At 40.1% G+C, this 14,909-nt stretch overlaps 1 pseudogene; it reads left to right on the forward strand.

Annotated features, from left to right (window-relative positions):
• Window positions 1–3,809: 3,809 nt before the first annotated feature.
• On the forward strand, window positions 3,810–4,503 carry LOC128052877 (zinc finger CCHC domain-containing protein 17-like; annotated as a pseudogene).
• Window positions 4,504–14,909: the final 10,406 nt, after the last annotated feature.

The raw sequence follows: 14,909 nt of genomic DNA on the forward strand, positions 1-14,909 counted from the left end.
TGTCCTTATCTTTTCATATTGCTATCAAGGACATTTTGTTTGAAAATATGCTCTACAATGTTATGAATTTGTTGTTGTTTAGTCACTAAGTTGTGTCTGACTCTTTTGTGAGCCCACGGACTGTAGCCCAGTAGACTCCTCTGTTACGGGATTTCCCAGGCCGCAATACTGAAGTGGGTTGCCATTTCCTCCTCCAGGGGATCGTCCCACCCAGGAATCAAGCCTGGGTTTCCTGCTTGGCAGACAGATTCTTTACCAGTGAGCCACCTGGGTAGCCAATGTTGTGAATAGGTTAAAATTAATCAGACAAGAGATGTAGACTTTTCTGTCTGTCACTATCCTACATTTCTGAATAAATCATTTAAACTTTCTGAGCCTCATTGTTTTTATTGGCACCGCTAGGAGATAGATATTATCCTTGATATCAGTTGTGAAAATTAAGTGTAAATAGTTTAAATCACTTTTCAAGGACCCAAAATCAAGAAATAACAAAGCAAACGCTTAGACTTAGGTTTGTAGCCTCAAAACCCCTGACTTGACTTACTAGGACTCGCTGACTTTTATTAAAATAAGGTTTAAACAAAGATTAAAAGTCAGTATGTCCTAGTAAGTCAAATCAGAGGTTTTGAGGCTACTATGACACACTGACTTTTATTAAAATAAGGTTTTTTAAACTTTGCTTTATATTTGAGGTAAACTAAGACAAAGAGGTTCGAGTACTTACCCAAGATTATATGGTCAGGAAATGTCAAACCTGAGACTTGTATTCAGAGCTATTAATTCTGATTCTAGTTCTTTCCTCTGGACCAAGCAGCCTTCCAAGATGAATGCCTCATAAAGTTCAGCAGGAGTAAAAAGGAAAAGACTCTAGAAATAATACCTGGTGTGTGCATATGGGTGGGTGTGTATAGTACATATATGTACCATATATAGTATAAATATATATATATGGTTTTAAGTAGAATGCTATTTTTTCAGATTGTAATATATGTTCACACTTCATATTATGCACACTATTTTGATTCTTGCTTTTTTCCCCTCTTATAAATCCTGGCATATGAGTCCAATTTTAGAGAAAAGGTGAGGTAAAAATGTAACATATGGTTTTTCTCCAAATGACTACCCTCTTTTTCTAACACTGTTTATGGAATAATCTTTTATTTCTCCATAGATGTGAAGCAAATATTAAGGTCCAGAATTTTTTAACAGTATTTTATAAACTGTTTAAAGAGCTATATACCCTCTGTTAACCAAATTATTAAGCACATATCAGAGACATACTATAATGATTTCTAAGCCCTTGAATTATCTTAGAATCAGTAAGGTACTGATTTCACCATATTCAGTTGAGTTAAATGTTTTTTTTTAGTGCAGTTTCCATAAGCAAGACTTAGGTAATGATTCAGGTTAAAGAGAAAGGGTAGTCAGCAAAGGGAAGAGCTGTCTATGAAAAATCTTGAATGCTACAGTTTTGAATGTCACAATGGTACACTTTTGGTCATTTATTTGGAAGAATTAACCATTAAAATAAATATTATAGCTGCTATTTGGTATCCATGGAAAATAAATGGAGAAACAATGTAAACAGTAACAGACTTTATTTTCTTGGGTTCCAAAATCACTGCAGATGGTGACTGCAGCCATGAAATTAAAAGAAGAAAAGCTATGACTTAGACAGCACATTAAAGAGCAGAGACATTACTTTGCCACAAAAGTCTGTCTAGTCAAAGCTATGGTTTTTCCAGTAGTCATGTATGGATGTGAGAGTTGGACTATAAAGAAAGCTGAAGAATTGATGTTTTTGAACTGTGGTGTTGAAGAAGACTCTTGAGAGTCCCTTGGACTGCAAGGAGAGCCAATCAGTCCGTCCTAAGGGAAATCAGTCCTGAATATTCACTGGAAGGATTGATGTTGAAGCTGAAACTCCAATACTTGGGCCACCTGATGCAAATAACTGACTCATTTGAAAAGACCCTGATCCTGGGAAAGATTAAAGGCAGGAGGAGAAGGGGATGACAGAGGATGAGATGGATGGCATCACCGACAATAGAAATGAGTTTGAGCAAGCTCCAGGAGTTGGTGATGGACAGGGAAGCCTGGTGTGCTGCAGTCCATCGGGTCTACAAAAGTCAGACAGGACTGAGCGACTGAACTGAACTGAACTGAACTGATTTGGTATCACAGACTTATCTATATATGGATTATTTTAGAATTTCTGGAGATGGTTAAGGAGTCTTAGATACACTTAAGATTGTACAGACGCCCCTGGACATGGAACAATTTTTATCTTTTATGTGCATTTTTCATTATCTACTTAATTCAAAAAAATTTACCACCTTTCCACATTTCCAGTCTCCATGGCTAAGAGAAAAACAAAGTATCCTTGGCAAAATGCCTCACTGGAAACTAGACGCTGCTGCAAGACGTGATTCCTGCATGTACACTCTCACTATCAAGTTAATATCCTTATAAATAAAAATGACCTGATGAACTCTGGGACTTCACCCTGGTGATTCAGATAGTGCTGAGGAGCTTATTCATGACTATATTGGGCATAAATTGTTATTTACTGTTTAAAATATATGATAGGCTAAACTCCATATATTTATGCTTTCATGCAAAGAACATGGCCTTTGGAGATAGAAATCTCTAGCTCTTTCACGAACTGTCATTGAACCTTGCCTTCCACACCTTTAACTCTAGAGCAGTGTTCATTTTTCAGGGGGAGAGGGTAAAACAAAACAATGAGATAAGAGTAGCACAGTGTTTTATACCAAGGCTTAGAATATGTGAACTCCCTTCATTTTCTCTTCTTTACTGGAAACTATTTTTATTCCATAATGCCAGCTGTTTTATCTTACTTCAACAATTTGGTCCAATAACTCTTCCAGGATGTTATTATAATATTAAAGTATTTATCTTTGAGGTCATTGTTTGTGGGAACTAGTTTTTAAATAGAAATTCTTTTTTCCTTAAGATCAAGGTAACTAGAACACAATCTGAAATATTAAAAATATTTCAAGTAATGAATTTTATTTCAATCAGTAAATTATTTTTTATAAAATGTAACTTAGATTTACATAACATTGTATATTTTCATTGTATCATTTATTAAATGATTTTTATGATCATATTTCTCTTTTTTGAATGCTATTTTTTCTCTGTTACATGACTTTTAGTCATTTTCCTTTGCAGATTTATCTTCTTTTGGTGATTTTTCAAAAATTGTTTTTCTGTTATTGGCCTTGAAAGAGAAAGGTAGGCTTATGACATTTCAAAAGCAATTCACTTGGGCTTGTTGGCACTAACTTGAATGTTGATGTTGTTGCTAGAGTAGGACAGATATTCTTCAAACAAATAACATGTACTCTCCCCATTTATTGCATAAAGTGACCAACAGAATACTCAAAATATAATCTAATCTGATTTAATCTCAAACTCTATTTCTTGCTGATTGTAGGAAATAAATTTAGATGTTAACTACTATAACAAAACACATATAAAATGAGATTATTTAAATTTATACCTCCATACATCCAGCTTTATTTTTTGTTTCTTTTCTTTCATTTGTTTATGTCCTACAGCTGACCTTGAAACCAAGAAAATTATGATTTAAGGAAGTAAATACAATAGTTTTGGATAATGGGTTTCCATTCTTGATTTCTGGAATTATACTTTAGGGACAAGAGGTAGTTCTGTGTGATTAAAAATCTGTCATTATTGCTGCAAGGGGAAGACCAGAGGCTGACACCAAAACACTTCAATTAGCTTTAGCAGAAGAGAAATGGAGAAGCTATAGAACATTAAGGATGAATTCAGGAAGACCTGAGACCATGGGGAACTTGCCTGCTCCCTACACTGTTTTCCAAGGAGAGGTTGCTAAGTCACAGACTCTGGAGCCATTATCAAAATTCCAGGCTGTTGGAAGCAAGGTCTGGTTGGAACTCGCATGTCATCCTATCACGTGGATAAGCCCTCTGAGATAGTAGATGTTGCAGACAAAGTGTGGATGAAGCTTACTGGCCGAGAGACAAAAAATGATAGGATAAAATTATCCTTCTCCACGAAGGTTATGAACTAAGGGACTGGGAAGGACCTTGATCCCAACAACGTTATCATTGAGCAAGAAGAGAGGCGGAGGCAGTCCTTCCAGGATTACACTGAACAGAAGATCACCCTTGAGGCTGTCCTGAACACTGTCTCCAAGAAGTGTTGCTGTAAGGGCCACTTTGCAAAGGATTGTTTCATGCAACCAGGTGGGACCAAGTACTCTCCTATGATGAAGTGGAGAAAGAAAAGACAGAGCTAACAGAGTTTGAAAAGCCGGACCCCATGAGAAATTCTTCTAGAAAAAGAAAGGATAAAAGCAAACATAGAGACAGAAAGTCATCTGACTCTAACAACTCAGACTCTGAGACTGATACAGGCAAGAGGACAAGGCACACATCAAAGGACAGCAGGTCAGCAAAGAAGAAGACAAAGAAGAAGAAGCACAAGGAGTGAGAGTGGAGAGTAGAGGGGGTGGTTGAGAGAAGGAACCAGGAGTTTGTGGCTTGAAGCCCTGGCTCCTAGAAAGACTCAGTAGTGAGAATATGGCCTCCCACCCTCTTCTCTCCCATGGGAGATGGCATTCCTCATGCCACAGGCAAGTTTAGGAGTTAGGTATCAAAAGCAACTGCCTGAATGAGTTGTTTCCTTATCACTCTTGGTCTCTTTGCAAGTGACCCCTGCAGGTCACCCATTCATTCACCCAATTTCATGCAGCAGGAGGTCTTATTATCCTCTCCAGCTGCCACTTCCAGAGCCAGATTCCTGTACAGGAGTCCAGGCTAGAGCCACAGGAACTGCTACAGGAGTGAGTCTGGCTGTAGTTGAATAGAGTGATTGGCCCCTCCCTGTTGGCCTACCTACCCGGGCCTGATTGGTGTATGGTCTCTGCTACATCCAGCACACAGGCAGAGGGAGACTGGCAGTATGAGGGAGAACATGGTAAGAAGTGGTGCTCACTTTTTCCACTCCCCTAAAATGATTCATGGAAAAAGCAAGAGAGTTCCAGAAAAACATCTATTTCTGCTTTATTGACCATGCCAAAGCCTTTGACTGTGTGGATCACAATAAACTGTGGAAAATTCTGAAAGAGATGGGAATACCAGACACCTGACTTGCCTCTTGAGAAACCTATATGCAGGTCAGGAAGCAGCAGTTAGAACTAGACATGGAAAAACAGACTGGTTCCAAATAGGAAAAGGAGTACATCAAGGCTGCATACTGTCACCCTGCTTATTTAACTTATATGCAGAGTACATCATGAGAAACACTGGGCTGGACGAAGCACAAGCTGGAATCAAGATTGCCAGGAGAAATATCAATAACCTCAGATATGCAGATGACACCACCCTTATGGCAGAAAGTGAAGAGGAACTCAAAAGCCTCTTGATGAAAGTGAAAGAGGAGAGTGAAAAAGTTGGCTTAAAGCTCAACATTCAGAAAATGAAGATCATGGCCTCCGGTCCCATCACTTCATGGGAAATAGATGGGGAAACTGTGGAAACAGTGTCAGACTTTATTTTTGGGGGGCTCCAAAATCAGTGCAGATGGTGATTGCAGCCATGAAATTAAAAGACGCTTACTCCTTGGAAGAAAGTTATGACCAACCTAGATAGTATATTCAAAAGCAGAGACATTACTTTGCCGACTAAGCTCCGTCTAGTCAAGGCTATGGTTTTTCCTGTGGTCATGTATGGATGTGAGAGTTGGACTGTGAAGAAGGCTGAGCACCGAAGAATTGATGCTTTTGAACTATGGTGTTGGAGAAGACTCTTTAGAGTCCCTTGGACTGCAAGGAGATCCAACCAGTCCGTTCTGAAGGAAATCAACCCTGGGATTTCTTTGGAAGGAATGATGCTAAAGCTGAAACTCCAGTACTTTGGCCACCTCATGTGAAGAGTTGACTCATTGGAAAAGACTCTGATGCTGGGAGGGATTGGGGGCAGGAGGAGAAGGGGATGTCAGAGGATGAGATGGCTGGATGGCATCACTGACTCGATGGACATGAGTCTGAGTGAACTCCGGGAGTTGGTGATGGACAGGGAGGCCTGGCGTGCTGTGATTCATGGGGTTGCAAAGAGTTGGACACGATTGAGCAACTGAACTGAACTGAACTGAACTGAAAATTATTCTGATATGTTAGAAGTGACAGCTGGTGGTCACAGCCAGGAAACCATTGTTTGCAATGACTTAGCCTGTTGTGACAGTCCATCAGACCACTGAACCAGACATCTGAAGCCAAAATCAATGGTTTACTTTGTATTTACTTCAGTGTGAGTCAATTGGTTCCATTTCAGGTTTCTGTTTAAATTTCTAGTACTTGAAAACAAAAAAAACCCTCTCATTATTTGGTCCATGTCAATAGATTTGACTGCTAATATCTCTCCTTAGTATAAGCTGTGCATGCAGTGCTTATTTCTGTTATCCCAGTCATATCTGACCGATATCAGTAGTCTTTCTAATCTATAAAATGCTCAAATAGTAATCCTCTTATTCAATGTCTGCTCCCTTTTGTACATTTCAGTTACTCTAATGGCAACATTTAATGTAATTAGTAGACATAAGTGGGCATAATAGCAGTAGAATGATAGAACTGAGGTAAAGAAAAGGGGCTAGTGATCCAGAAAGTATATAAGCATCTTTATAAAGAACAGAGATATAGAAACAAACCGTCTTGTCTTGTTGGAGGACTGCTGAGACCCACAGAATGCCAGTAAGACTCTTGGATTCCACTCATAAAGAGCGTATGTACACTAGCACCCCAGGAAGGGTAGAGAGAGGTCACTGTCCAATCACACACCTTAGCCTAAGCCAAGTTAATGCTCAGGCCCTGCTTACTCCACATCACAGCATGGCACTGTATCTAGGGTAGCCATAATTGGGGCAGAGACTCAACAGTGAACCACAGAGGTAATCCAATGGTAAGACAAAGACTAGGTGGGGTGGTAGAGGGCACAGAGGATCCATGCTACCTCACTGAAATCCTCAGACCATATGTACACCTGCTGGTACAGGCAGGGTCTGGGTGCTGAATCCTGGGCTTCAGAGGACTAGGGTTGGCTGCACAGAAACAACCTGAAGTGGCTGGAGTGTTGTATGGTCCACAAGGGGTTAGATGGGGCATGGTGGGGAGGTGTACATGGAGGAAGTAAAACCCCATCACAAAAGCAAAGTGTCCTCACTAAGACATGCAAGTAGGGAGGGCCAGGGCCCACAATAGCAGCCTCACTTCTGACATGCTCACAGTATAGCGGGCATATACTGCCATTGAAATCCCACTATTAATGCACAAGCGAGGAAAGGGCTAAATCTACCATAGCCGCCTCTTTCTTGTTGCTGCCTCTACAAGCTCTGCCAGCAAGACAACAGGTACTCCAGTGGCTGGGATGGGTCCAGCCTCAGCATCTGTGGGCTCTGCAGGAATGTGCACACAGAAGCAGGACCAGGGTCTGGGTTGCTTCCATTGCTCCTGCAGCAGGTCCAGGTACTGTGTTCTGGGTTCCTGACTTCAACGGATTGGCACCCAAGGATCCATGCTGGCAGCTTCGTGAACACAGCAACCTGAGGGACCCCAGGGCAAATTGCCTGCATTTCTGCAGTGGAGGTGGGGCCAGTGGCAGTGCCAACAACAGTGTACTTTGTGAGCGCAAACAATCAGCACCACAGAGAACACTCCCAAATGGACAGCTCTGGGAAAGAAAGGCTCCTCTGCTGGTGGGAGTGCTCCAGTCCCACATATCTCACACTGCAGCTCAGAATGGATCTGAGGGCTGCTACGCTAACAACTAGGAGGCAAATCCTGACCCCTGATACTGTGGTGATAACTACAGAGCAAAGAGAATTGCTCAGTATCCAGTTCAGTCTCTCAACACGAGTCTCACCTGCTATCAACCACATAACAATCAGCACACATTGAGAAAAGACTGCAGTAGATAATCGTTTATCCTAAATCCAGGGAGTAAAAGAAATACAAGTAACATGAAGAAGAAGAGGAAACACTCCCAATTAAAATATCAAGATAATTCCCCTGAAAGAACAAACAATAGAAGGGGGATTTGGGGGAGAAGGGATACATGTATCAGTTCAGTTCAGTTGCTCAATCGTGTCCGGCTCTTTGCAACCCCATGAATTGCAGCATGCCAAGCCTCCCTGTCTATCACCAACTCCCGGAGTTCACTCAAACTCATGTCCATCGAGTCGGTGAGGCCATCAATCCATCTCATCCTCTGTCATCCCCTTCTCCTCCTGCCCCCAATCCCTCCCAGCATCAGAGTCTTTTCCAATGAGTCAACTCTTTGCATGAGGTGGCCAAAGAATTGGAGTTTCAGCTTTAGCATCAGTCCTTCCAATGAACACCCAGGACTGATCTCCTTTAGAATGGACTGATTGGATCTCCTTGTAGTCCAAGGGACTCTCAAGACTCTTCTCCAACACCACAGTTCAAAAGCATCAAGTCTTTGATGCTCAGCTTTCTTCACAGTCCAACTCTCACATCCATACGTGACCACAGGAAAAACCATAGCCTTGACTAGACAGACCTTTGTTGGAAAAGTAATTTCTCTGCTTTTTAATATGCTATCTAGGTTGGTCATAAGTTTCCTTCCAAGGAGTAAGCATCTTTTAATTTCATGGCTTCAGTCACCATCTGCAGTGATTTTGGAGCCCCTCCAAAAATAAAGTGTGACACTCTTTCCACAGTTTCCCCATCTATTTCCCATGAAGTGATGGGACCGGAGGCCATGATCTTCATTTTCTGAATGTTGAGCTTTAAGCCAACTTTTTCACTCTCCTCTTTCACTTTCATCAAGAGGCTTTTGAGTTCTTCTTCACTTTCTGCCATAAGGGTGGTGTCATCTGCATATCTGAGGTTATTGATATTTCTCCTGGCAATCTTGATTCCAGCTTGTGCTTCGTCCAGCCCAGTGTTTCTCATGACGTACTCTGCATATAAGTTAAATAAGCAGGGTGACAATATACAGCCTTGATGTACTCCTTTTCCTATTTGGAACCAGTCTGTTGTTCCATGTCTAGTTCTACCTGTTGCTTCCTGACCTGCATATAGGTTTCTCAAGAGGCAAGTCAGGTTGTCTGGTATTCTCATCTCTTTCAAGATTTTCCACAGTTTATTTTGATCCACACAGTCAAAGGCTTTGGCGTAGTCAATAAACCTAGATGTTTTTCTGGAATTCTCTTGCTTTTTTAATGATCCAGCGGATGTTGGCAATTTGATCTCTGATTCCTCTGCCTTTCCTAAAACCAGCTTGAACATCTGGAAGTTCACAGTTCACGTATTGCAAAAGTCTGGCTTGGAGAATTTTGAGCATTACTTGACTAGCGTGTGAGATGAGTGCAATTGTACAGTAGTTTGAGTATTCTTTGGCTTTGCCTTTCTTTGGCATTGGAATGAATGCTGAGTTTTTCCAGTCCTGTGGCCACTGCTGAGTTTTCCAAACTTGCTGGTATATTGAGTGGAGCAGTTTCACAGCATCACCTTTCAGGTTTTGAAATAGCTCCACTGGAATTCCATCACCTCCACTAGCTTTGTTCATAGTGATGCTTTCTAAGGCCCACTTGACTTCACATTCCAGAATGTCTGGCTCTACCTGAGTGATTACACCATCGTTATTATCTTGGTCGTGAAGATCTTTTTTTGTACAGTTCTTCTGTGTATTCTTGCCACCTCTTCTTAATATCTTCTGCTTCTGTTAGGTCCATGCCATTTCTGGCCTTTATCGAGCCCATCCTTGCATAAAATGCTCCCTTGGAATCTGTAATTTTCTTGAAGAGATCGCTCGTCTTTCCCTTTCTGCTGTTTTCCTCTATTTCTTTGCATTGATCACTGAGGAAGGCTTTCTTATTTCTCCTCGCTATACTTTGGAACTCTTCATTCAGATGCTTATATCTTTCCTTTTCTCCTTTGTTTTTCACTTCTCTTCTTTTCACAGCTATTTGTAAGGCCTCCCCAGATAGTCATTTTTCTTTTTTGCACTTCTTTTCCATGGGGATGGTCTTGATCCCTGTCTCTTTGTACAATGTCACAAACCTCATTCCATAGTTCATCAGGCACTCTATCTATCATCATCTATCTTTAACCTATTTCTCACTTCCACTGTATAATCATAAGGGATTTGATTTAGGTGAAACCTGAATGGTCTAGTGGTTTTCCCTACTTTCTTCAATTTAAGTCTGAATTTGGCAATAATAAGTTCATGACCTGAGCCACAGTCAGCTCCTGGTCTTGTTTTTGTTGACTGTATAGAGCTACTCCATCTTTGGCTGCAAAGAATATAATCAATCTGATTTCGGTGTTGACCATCTGGTGATGGCCATGTGCAGTCTTCTCTTGTGTTGTTGGAAGAGGGTGTTTGCTATGACCAGTGTGTTCTTGGCAAAACTCTGTTAGCCTTTGCCCTGCTTCATTCCGTACTCCAAGGTCAAATTTGCCTGTTACTCCAGGTGTTTCTTGACCTCCTACTTTTGCATCCAGTCCCCTGTAATGAAAAGAACTCTTTTTTGGGTGTTAGTTCTTAAAGGTCTTGTAGGTTTTCATAAAACCGTTCAACTTCAGCTTCTTCAGCATTATTGGTTGGGGCATAGACTTGGATTACTGTGATATTGAATGGTTTGCCTTGGAAATGAACAGAGATCATTCTGTCATTTTTGAGATTGCATCCAAGTACTGCATTTCGGACTCTTTTGTTGACCATGATGGCTACTCCATTTCTTCTCAGGGATTCCTGCCCACAGTAGTAAATATAATGGTCATCTGAGTTAAATTCACCCATTCCAGTCCATTTGAGTTCGCTGATTCCTAGAATGTTGATGTTCCCTCTTGCCATCTCCTGTTTGACCACTTCCAATTTGCCTTGATTCATGGACCTGACATTCCAGGTTCCTATGCAATATTGCTTTTTACAGCATTGGACCTTGCTTCTATCACCAGTCACATCCACAACTGGGTATTGTTTTTGCTTTGGCTCCATCCCTTCATTCTTTCTGGAGTTATTTCTCCACTGATCTCCAGTAGCATATTGGGCCCCTACCGACCTGGAGAGTTCCTCTTTCAGTATTCGATCATTTTGCCTTTTCATACTGTTCATGAGGTTCTCAAGGCAAGAATACTGAAGTGGTTTGCCATTGCCTTCTCCAGTGGACCACATTCTGTCATACCTCTCTACCATGACCCGCCCATCTTGGGTGGCCCCACATGGCATGGCTTAGTTTCATTGAGTTAGACAAGGTTCTGGTCTATGTGATCATATTGACTGGTTTTCTGTGATTATGGTTTCAGTGTGTCTGCCTTCTGATGCCCTCTCTCACACCTACTGTTTTACTTGGGTTTCTCTTACCTTGGATGTGGGGTAGCTCCAGCAAAGCACAGCTGCTGCTCCTTACATTGGACGAGGGGTATCCCCTCATGGCCGCTCCTCCTGACCTTGAACATGGCTTAGCTCCTCTTGACCCTCCCGTGCCCATGCAGCTGCTGCTCCTTGGATGTGGGGTTGCTCCTCTAGGCCACTGCCCCTGACCTCGAACGTGCACTGAGAGGAGCTACCCCGCATCTGAGGTCAGAGGTGGTGGCCGAGAGGATACATGTATATGCATGGCTAAATCTCTTCACTGTATACCTGAAACTGCCAGAACATTGTTAATCGGTTATATCTTAATGCATAATTAAAAATTTAAAATTTGAAAAAAAGGCAAATCAATCCTGACTCTTTATAACTTTCAATAGAATAAAGAAACAGAACTCTTTAGTCTAATAGATACCAAGTTCAAAAAAGAAACAATGAAAATAAGGAAAGAATTAAGAAAAGCTATTGATAGAAATGAAAGTTACTGTTTATTTAAATGAACTAGAAATTATAAAGAGGAATCAAGAAATGTTAGAAAACTCACTCACTAATTCAAAAGCTGAGCTAAAGACAGTGAATAGTAGAATGAATCATGCAGAAAAACAAATAAGTCATCTAAATGATAGAATAATGGAAATCACTCAATCAGGACAAGAGACAGAATGCCAAATTAAAAAAAAAGAAAGAAAAAAATGGAAGCAATATAAGCTACTTATGAGATAATAGAAAGCACACCAATCTACGCATAATAGGAATCCTGGAAAGAAAAGAAAGAGAACAGGGGACTAAAAGTGTGTTTGAAGAAATTACGAATGGAAACTTCCCAAAGCTAAAGAAGGCAACAGATATCTAGGTACAGGAATCATTCAGGGTCCCAAACAAGATATCTGATACCAGAACCAGACAAAGAAACTACTAAAAAAAAAATCACAGTCCAAAATATTTGATGAATATAGAAGCAAAAAATTATCAACAAGATATTAGCAAACCAAAGCCAGCAATACATAAAAAAGACCATACATCATGACCAAGTTAGATTCATCCCAGTATCACAAGGATGGTTCAGCATAGGCAAATCAATCAATGTGATATACCACATCAACAAAAGAAAAGACAAAAACCACATGATTATCTCAAGAGAAGAAGGAAAAGCATTTGATAAAATTCAACATCCATTCATGATGAAAGTGAAAGTGAAAGTCGCTCAGTCTTCCCTGACTCTTTGTGACCCCAGGGACTACACAATCCATGAAACTCTATAAACCATAACACTGGAGTGAGTAGCCTTACCCTCCTCCAAGGGATCTTCCTAACCCAGGAATTGAACCAAGACTCCTGCATTGCAGGTGTATTCTTTACCAGCTAAGCCATCAGGGAAGCCACCATTCATGATTTAAAAAAAAAAAAAAAAAGCCACTTAATAGAATGGGAACAGTGACAGACTCTTCTGGTGGGCTCCAAAATCACTGCAGATAGTGACTGCAGCCACGAAATTAAAAGACGCTTGCTCCTTGGAAGAAAACTTATGCCCAACCTAGATAGTATATTAAAAAAGCAGAGACATTACTTTGCCAACAAAGATCCACCTAGTCAAAGCTATGGTTTTTCCTTACACATCATGTATGGATGTGATAGATGGACTATAAAGAAATCTGAGCACTGAAGAATTGATGGTTTGAACTGTGGTGTTGGAGAAGACTCTTGAGAGTCCCTTGGACTGCAAGAAGATCCAATCAGTCCATCCTAAAGGAAATCAGTCCTGGATATTCATTGGAAGGACTGATGTTGAATCTGAAACTCCAATACTTTGGCCACCTGATGTGAAAAACTGACTCATTTGAAAATACTCTGATGCTGGGAAAGATTGAGAGTGGGAGGCCAAAGGGACAACAGAGGATGAGATGGTTGGATGGCATCACTGACTCAATGGACATGAATTTGAGTAAACTCCAGAAGTTGGTGATGGACAGGGAGGCCTGGCATTCTGTAGTCCATGTAGTCTCAGAGTTGGACACAACTGAGCTACTGAACAGAACTGAATGGAAGCGGGTACAGAGGGAAAATATTTCAGCATAAGAAAAGTCATTTATTGTCCATCAACACAGGAATTGATAAAGAAGATGTGGTACATATATACAGTGGGATATTACTCATCCATTAAAGAAGAATGAAATAATGCCATTTGTATCAACATGGATAGGCCTAGAGATTGTTATACTAAGTGAAGTAAGTCAGAGAAGGAGAAATATCATATGATAGTCTTTACATGCATAAACTAAAAAGAAATATAAATGAACTTGTTTACAGAGACAGTCTCACAGACTTAGAGAACTAACTTATGGTTGCTAGGGGGAACGGATAGGCAGAAGGGATAGATAGGGAGTTTTGGATAAGCATGTACACATTGCTATACTTAAAATGGATAGCCAACAAGGTTGTGTAGCATAGGGAACTCTACTCAATGTTATGTGGCAGCCTGGATGAGAGGGGACTTTGTAGGAGAATGGATACATGTATACTTGTTACTGAGTCCCTTTGCTGTCCACCTGAAACTATTACATTGTTAATCAGCTGTGCTCCAACACAAAATTAAAAGTTTAAAAAAAGCGGGGGGAACTTAAAAAATGGCCCATATTAAAAAGAATCTTTTAAAAAGAGCCTGTGAATAGGTACAATATCCCTTGTCTTTGGCTTTCAGGGGTATTCTCATATGAGCCACATTCAACCTCTAGCAATTCAGTACAAATTTTAGCTGAATTTTCCTTACTGGCTTGTGTGACATTGGTGTCCATGTAATTTGGTTAAGTAAATGTGAAATGTGTTCTGTGCCTCCTTGCATTCTTCTAACTTCAATTTCAAGTTATTAATCTTACCTGTTACCAATGAATTCAAGAAAAGTTGTGGTTTTTCAGGTTAACTGATTTTTGTTGTTTTAAAATTGATATCATTATGATCATTCCAGATTTCTATATTCCAGGCAGAAGTCCACATTCTGAAGTATAAATAAACTTTTTTTTGAGAAATCATATTGTTAAAATTGACCTGTCATAAAATAGAATTCCTTAGCAACTCAGTGTTTATGAAAGAAGCTGATAAAGTATGTCTTGGTACAAGTTTTCAGTTTTGTGCTGGCAAACTTGTGGCTATCCAAGGCATTACATATTTTGAGCCATTTTCCTGTGCTACTTGGTAAAGAGCAGAACAGTTAATCAGATATGTATATTATAGGTAACATACAACACATATATTTTTCTTGGATTAGAATTTCTGTCAATATAATTTAAGTAATGTAATTCAAACCCAAAATTAACCCCAACTATTAGTGTGAATTTATATTGTAGGTATAGATTCTCAGATATTCTCGGGGAAATAATTACAGTATTTGTATTATAAGCTTGTTTTATATATTCTGAAAACATCAGAGAAGTTTGCTAATAATATAAATGTTTTAACTCTGGTTTGTTTTCTCTTTTTAATTAGACAATTTTCCTATTGTGTCATAAACAG

This window comes from Budorcas taxicolor, chromosome 1, assembly GCF_023091745.1.
Source record: "Budorcas taxicolor isolate Tak-1 chromosome 1, Takin1.1, whole genome shotgun sequence".
NCBI lineage: Eukaryota > Metazoa > Chordata > Mammalia > Artiodactyla > Bovidae > Budorcas > Budorcas taxicolor.